Consider the following 6,026-nt stretch of genomic DNA (forward strand, 5'->3'; position numbering starts at 1 on the left):
CAGGTGTTCAGTCTTCACCCATGGGGCAAAGAGCTTAGAATGCTTTTGTCTGGAGGCTCACAATAAGCACTCACACACAGATGCTGTTGTAGCAGGGAAAAAGCCGAGCATAAATAGTAGCCCTGCGACTGTGTCTCTTCCTCTGCTTCACTGAGCTCCTCAAAACACAATTTGCTTCACTCTAGTCCCACTGTGTACAGGTGTATATTAGTGTTATGTATGCTCAGTTTTCAACAAATATTTACTGAGGCCTCACTGTATGCTAGGCATTGAAGATACAGTGGTTCATGAAATAGGCACGATTCTCGTTGTCATGAACTTTACAATCTAGTAAACGATACAGGTAAGAGACTGATGATTTACGCCGTGAATGCCACATAGGAATGACTGGAGGCTACAGGGTGCTGTGGAAGTACCATCATTTCTTACCACAGGGTTTTGATGGTCCGCTTGTCCAAAGCACTGCTCTAGGTTCTAGAGGAAGAGATGATAAATAAGTGGGAGACCTGTTTGAGGAGGCAACATTTGAAGAGGATACTAATGATGAGCAGGATCTGAGGGTTAGGGAGGAAAGGCATGGGGCACTAAACTCAGAATGAGAGGTCAAGGAAGGATTCCTAAAGGTGGTGATGTCTGAGCTGAGCCCTTAGAATGAACAGGAGTTATTCAGGTGACCAAGGCCGTCGTTTAACGAAGTATTCCAGGCAAAGGAAGGAGGATATGAAAAAGCCCAGGGGAGAAAGAGTAGAACATATGAGAAGTTTGTGGCTGGAAAAGATGAGGGTGTGGTATATGATCACTAGCCACCCCACCCACATTCCCCTTTGCCTGGCAAAATTGTTTTAATTGTGTAAGGGCCATTATTTTTGTGTATGTTTTGTTTGTTTGTTTTAATAGCCTTACTGATGCACCAGTCCAAACATGTCAGGACAACTGATAGAACATGCCAGAGGAACTCCTGCCATCTGGTGGATAGAACATCACCAGGTATAGAAAATGAGCTACTAGTGTCAGGCTCACAGCATCCCAGATTATGGCAATCTTCGATTCAGTGGTTTAAAAAGTCCTAATAGGAGCTTGAAAAAGAAAAGTTAAGGAAGAAATATGTAAGAATATTCTTAGGCCAGGATCCCCTGTAGTGGGGGAAATGAAAGGGGAAGAAAGAAAGGAAGGAAGGAAAATAATTATGTACTGTGTCAACATTCTACTGAGGGAGCATGCTTCTTACATTCCTCCAAATGCTAAGGTGGGTATATAAACCCCATTTTACAGCTAAGCAAACCAAGGCTCACAGTACAGGGAAAAACCAAACTTGGCTGACTCCTTTGTTATGCTGCCTCTAGACATGGTTTATTTTATTTTTTTCTTTTGGCATTTGCTTGAATTTTATTTATTTATTTATTTATTTATTTATTTATTTATTTATTAAATTTACATCCAAGTTAGCATATAGTGCAACAATGATTTCAGGAGTAGATTCCTTAGTGCCCCTTACCCATTTAGCCCATCCCCCCTCCCACAAGCCCTCCAGTAACCCTCTGTTTGTTCTCCATATTTAAGTTTCATGTTTTGACCCCTCCCTGTTTTTATATTATTTTTGCTTCCCTTCCCTTATGTTCATCTGTTTTGTCTCTTAAAGTCCTCATATGAGTGAAGTCATATGATATTTGTCTTTGTCTGACTAATTTTGCTTAGTATAATACTCTCTAGTTCCATCCACGTAGTTGCAAATGGCAAGATTTTATTGTTTTTGCTTGCCGAGTAATACGCCACTGTATATATATACCACATCTTTATCCATTCATTCATCGATGGACATTGGGCTCTTTCCATTCTTTGGCTATTGTTGATAGTGCTGCTATAAACATCGGGGTGCATGTGCCCCTTCGAAACAGCATATCTATATCCTTTGGATAAATACCTAGTAGTGCAATTGCTGGGATGTAGACTAGTTCTATTTTTAATTTTTCAAGGAACCTCCATACTGTTTTCAAGAGCGGCTGTAGTTCCCTTCAGAATGGCTGCAGTGTTTTCCAGTTTGCATCCCCATCAGCAGTTCAAGAGATCTTCTTTCTCCGCATCCTTGACAACATCTGTTGTTGCCTGAGTTGTTAACGTTAGCCATTTTGACAGGTGTGAGGTGGTATTTCATTGTGGTTTTGATTTGTATTTCCCTGATGATGAGTGATGTTGAGCATTTTTTCATGTGTCGGTTGGCCATCTAGATGTCTTCTTTGGAGAAGAATTTATTCATGTCTTTTGCCCATTTCTTCACTGGATTATTTGTTTTTTGGGTGTTGAGTTTGAGAAGTTCTTTATAGATTTTGGATACTAACTCTTTATCTGATATGTCGCTTGCAAGTATCTGCTCCCATTCCATCGGTTGCCTTTTAGTTTTGCTGATTATTTCCTAGACATGGTTTATTTTTAATCAGTAACAGGTACAGGGACATTGGTTTCCCAGTTGTTACATCTATGCTTTTAACCTCAATGAAAATATTTAAGGCCCTATGTGGTGTTTAAAAGACACTGGAAGACTGTCTATTTTACTCAAATCAGTTGGTTCCCACAGCAGAAGAGAGCCTCAAGTGCCACATTATAGCAAACCTATATATATATTTTTAATGTTTATTTTGAGAGAGAGAGAGACCAAGCACACCCAAGGGTGAGGGGAGGGGCAGAGAGAATCTCAAGTAGGCTCCACACCCAGCTCAGAGCTCGACATGGGTCTGATCTCACAACCCTAGGATCATGACCTGAGTTGGATGCTCAACCAACCCAGTGACCCAGGTGCCCCATACAGCAGACATATTTTTAAAGCTAAAAAACTAGAACACATTTCTAACAATTTTATACTACTTCTAGTTGACATTCTTAAAAATGCAATGTGGATGCAGAAATGTTGGAATCCACAGAACACATTAAGGACTGACATTTTTTAACCTGAAGCAGTCTCAGGAAAATCCGAGATGAACAGGGTCCTACGTGTATCAAAATGAATCACTTTGGCACGGCATAATCAAGTGTGTGTATAATGCTTTCCCATAGTACTTTATGTATACTTACAAGTCCTTAAATTGATTTGATTGTTATGGCACCTGGCACATTGTGGGAGGTAAAAACACAACTGCAATAATTATGAAACTTTTGCTCACTAGCCTCTTTCACAAGGATGTGAAGAGTTACTACAGACAGAATGTCCACCAGCTGTTCTGTCTCCACTGAGGTCAAAGCAATGGGAATGGAACACTAGTAAAATGGAGTGGAGGGAAATTAGAACTGATACAGCTAGGATGAGTCAGGAAATCAGGAGATGGAAAATCCTGTGGATGTTTAAAATAAAAGGGGTGGGGCACCTGGGTGGCTTGTTGGTTAAGTATCCAGACTTTTGATTTTGGTTCAGGTCATGATCTCATGGTTTGGAAGTTTGAGCCCTGTGTTGGGCTCTATGTGGACTGTAGGGAACCTGCTTAGGATTCTCTCTCGCTCCTCCCCTGTTCGTTCTCTCTCAAAAAAAAAAAAAAAAAAAAAAAAAAAAGAGGCTGTTCTTAAACTGGGATTATTCTGGTTGTGTTTGGAAATACCTCCTGGTGTCAGGTTCCTAGTCAGCCCCAAAGTTTTGACTGAGTACTTCTCTAATGTGATAAGAAATGTGGGATGGAGGAGCGGGGGACATAAAACAGTCTCCACCTTCCAGAAATTTATAATCTGGGTATAGAAAATCAAGGAGATGATCATTTGGATTGGAGTCACGAGGGCAGGTTTTTTAGAGGAAGACTGACGTCTGACAGCCTACTAAGAACACATTTGGGATACGCAGGAGGGAAAGGGGTTGTAGGTAACAGCAACTAAAAGTCCAAAGGCTCCTTTAGGTCTCTTATGAACCTAAGTCCTGCAATCAAAATACTGCTTTCATTTAAATTACGTATTTGGGGGGGTGGGGAATGGGAGTGGGCAGAGACAGTCTACTGAAAAGAGATTATGTAAAAAGGAATGAGGCATTTCATTTTTATGTCACTCCCTATCAAGTAAATTGTACCAAACTTAAGAGAATAGGCATCCTTATTAAGAGAGGTTTTTGGCTTAATATCTTGCCAGGAAAGCAAATTAATTAAATGTAACTTAAATGTATTCAGTTAACAAATATTTATTGAACACTTGCTCAGTAAATGCCAGGCCTAGTCTTCATACTGCATAGGGACAAATAAGAAAGATGCTTCCTCAAAACACACATAGAGATATAAGATGCTGCTGTTTATTTTTACACATAAAAGTGATAATGAGTTTCTATTTTTTGAGTGTACACATTTCATATGCCATTTATCTGTGGAGTTTTAAGAAATTAGGGACCCCTGGGTGGCTCAGTTAAGTGTCCAACTCTGGCTCAGGTCATGATCTAGCGATTTGTGAGTTAGAGCCCCGTGTCGGGCTCTGTGCTGACAGCTCACAGCATGGAGCCTGCATTGGATTGTGTGTCTCCCTCTCTCTGCACCTCCCCCCTCTCAAAAATAAACAAACATTACAATAAAATAAGAAGTTAAAAAGACAGGACACTCACAGAAACACCAGGCATTTATTTCACAAAACTTGGGGGAAAACTGTAAAGGAGTATTGCTAATATTTGTCTAAGGATTACTCATACACACACACACACACACACACACACACACACACACATATATACAGTGGGGCTGGTTTTGTTTTTAATCAGAATATTTGAGGGTAGGAAGACCAGCTACATGCCAGAAGAAATACAGAAACTTATGGGCAAAAAAGCATTAAAGTGAGTATCTAGAGAAATCTGGAGGTGGCTGGATTCCCCTCCTTTTGCTTATGGATGGAGCTAAAAAAACAATGTGAGGCTACATAGCCCTACATCTGCTTCTGATCTACTGTCTTAGTCTTGTCCGAGCTGGAGTCATTTCTAGTCTTAAGAGAAGTGACAGAAGAAATTTATACAAAAGATGAATACATAATTATACACCTATAAAAACACATCAGTAGAATGTAGGTAAGGAATATATACAAAAATTCTGATTGGAAAGAAATTGTAAGGTGGCTCTTGCATTTTCTGATTTCTGCAACTCATTCACCAGCTGACAGTGCTTTTTCTGTTGATTTCAGGTGTCAAAAGCCCATCCCTTGATTCATTTTGGGTTTCCTACTAGAGGGAGTGACACTTGCCTTCTCTAAATCTAGAATTAGAGATGAATCTAGAAGTTATTTATTCTGTTTTCCTTCATAAGATAGTATTAAATTTTCTAGTGCTAAACTTGCTACTTTTCTCAATTTGCTTCAGTAGGGTCCAAGATAGAATCCACTTTAAGGGCTTGGGATGGTGTGTTAAACTTAAAATGGCACTTGCACATGGTATATTCTTAAATCTGAATTCTAAACCACTTACAACTGTTTTCTAGTCCTCTTCCTTGCCTTAGAAAAGCTATGTACACACACACACACCCCCATGAGATTTTTACTTATCCTTTTGAATTCTTTTCCATACATTATTTTATTAATTTTCTAAAACACTTAAAACAGTTGTCAAGGACAATTTATTCTTCTAATGCATTTTCTTCTATTGAGAAAAATTTAGGTCACATTAAGCTTTTGCCTTCACTTTTCTGAACTTCTCATCCAATCTGCAACTGCTTTCCTAAAATAATGTCTTTTCATTTTAGATACCTAAAATGTCATTATTTAGTAAATACTTGCCTTAGCACTGACCTTTGTGGTTACTTTGTTGAAAATCTTGCTGTAATTTGACACAGCATTAACTACTTCTGATTACTTATCTACCACATGGGTGATAATACCCACCTTTCAAGAAAGGCAGGCAGTTCAAACAGAATTTGACAAAATTAGGAAATGGCAACATCAGTTCTTAGAACAGAGAAAAAAATCTGAACAGTTGCGTTGACATTTCTGCCGAATGTTAGATAGTGTTCTTTAAAGACCACAGACGGCACGCACAAATGTAGGCGGAAACAATACATCTGCAGACACTGGCAGACAGCATTACCCGCCAA

The sequence above is a fragment of the Panthera uncia genome, assembly GCF_023721935.1.
Source record: "Panthera uncia isolate 11264 chromosome C1 unlocalized genomic scaffold, Puncia_PCG_1.0 HiC_scaffold_4, whole genome shotgun sequence".
Taxonomy (NCBI): Eukaryota; Metazoa; Chordata; class Mammalia; order Carnivora; family Felidae; genus Panthera; species Panthera uncia.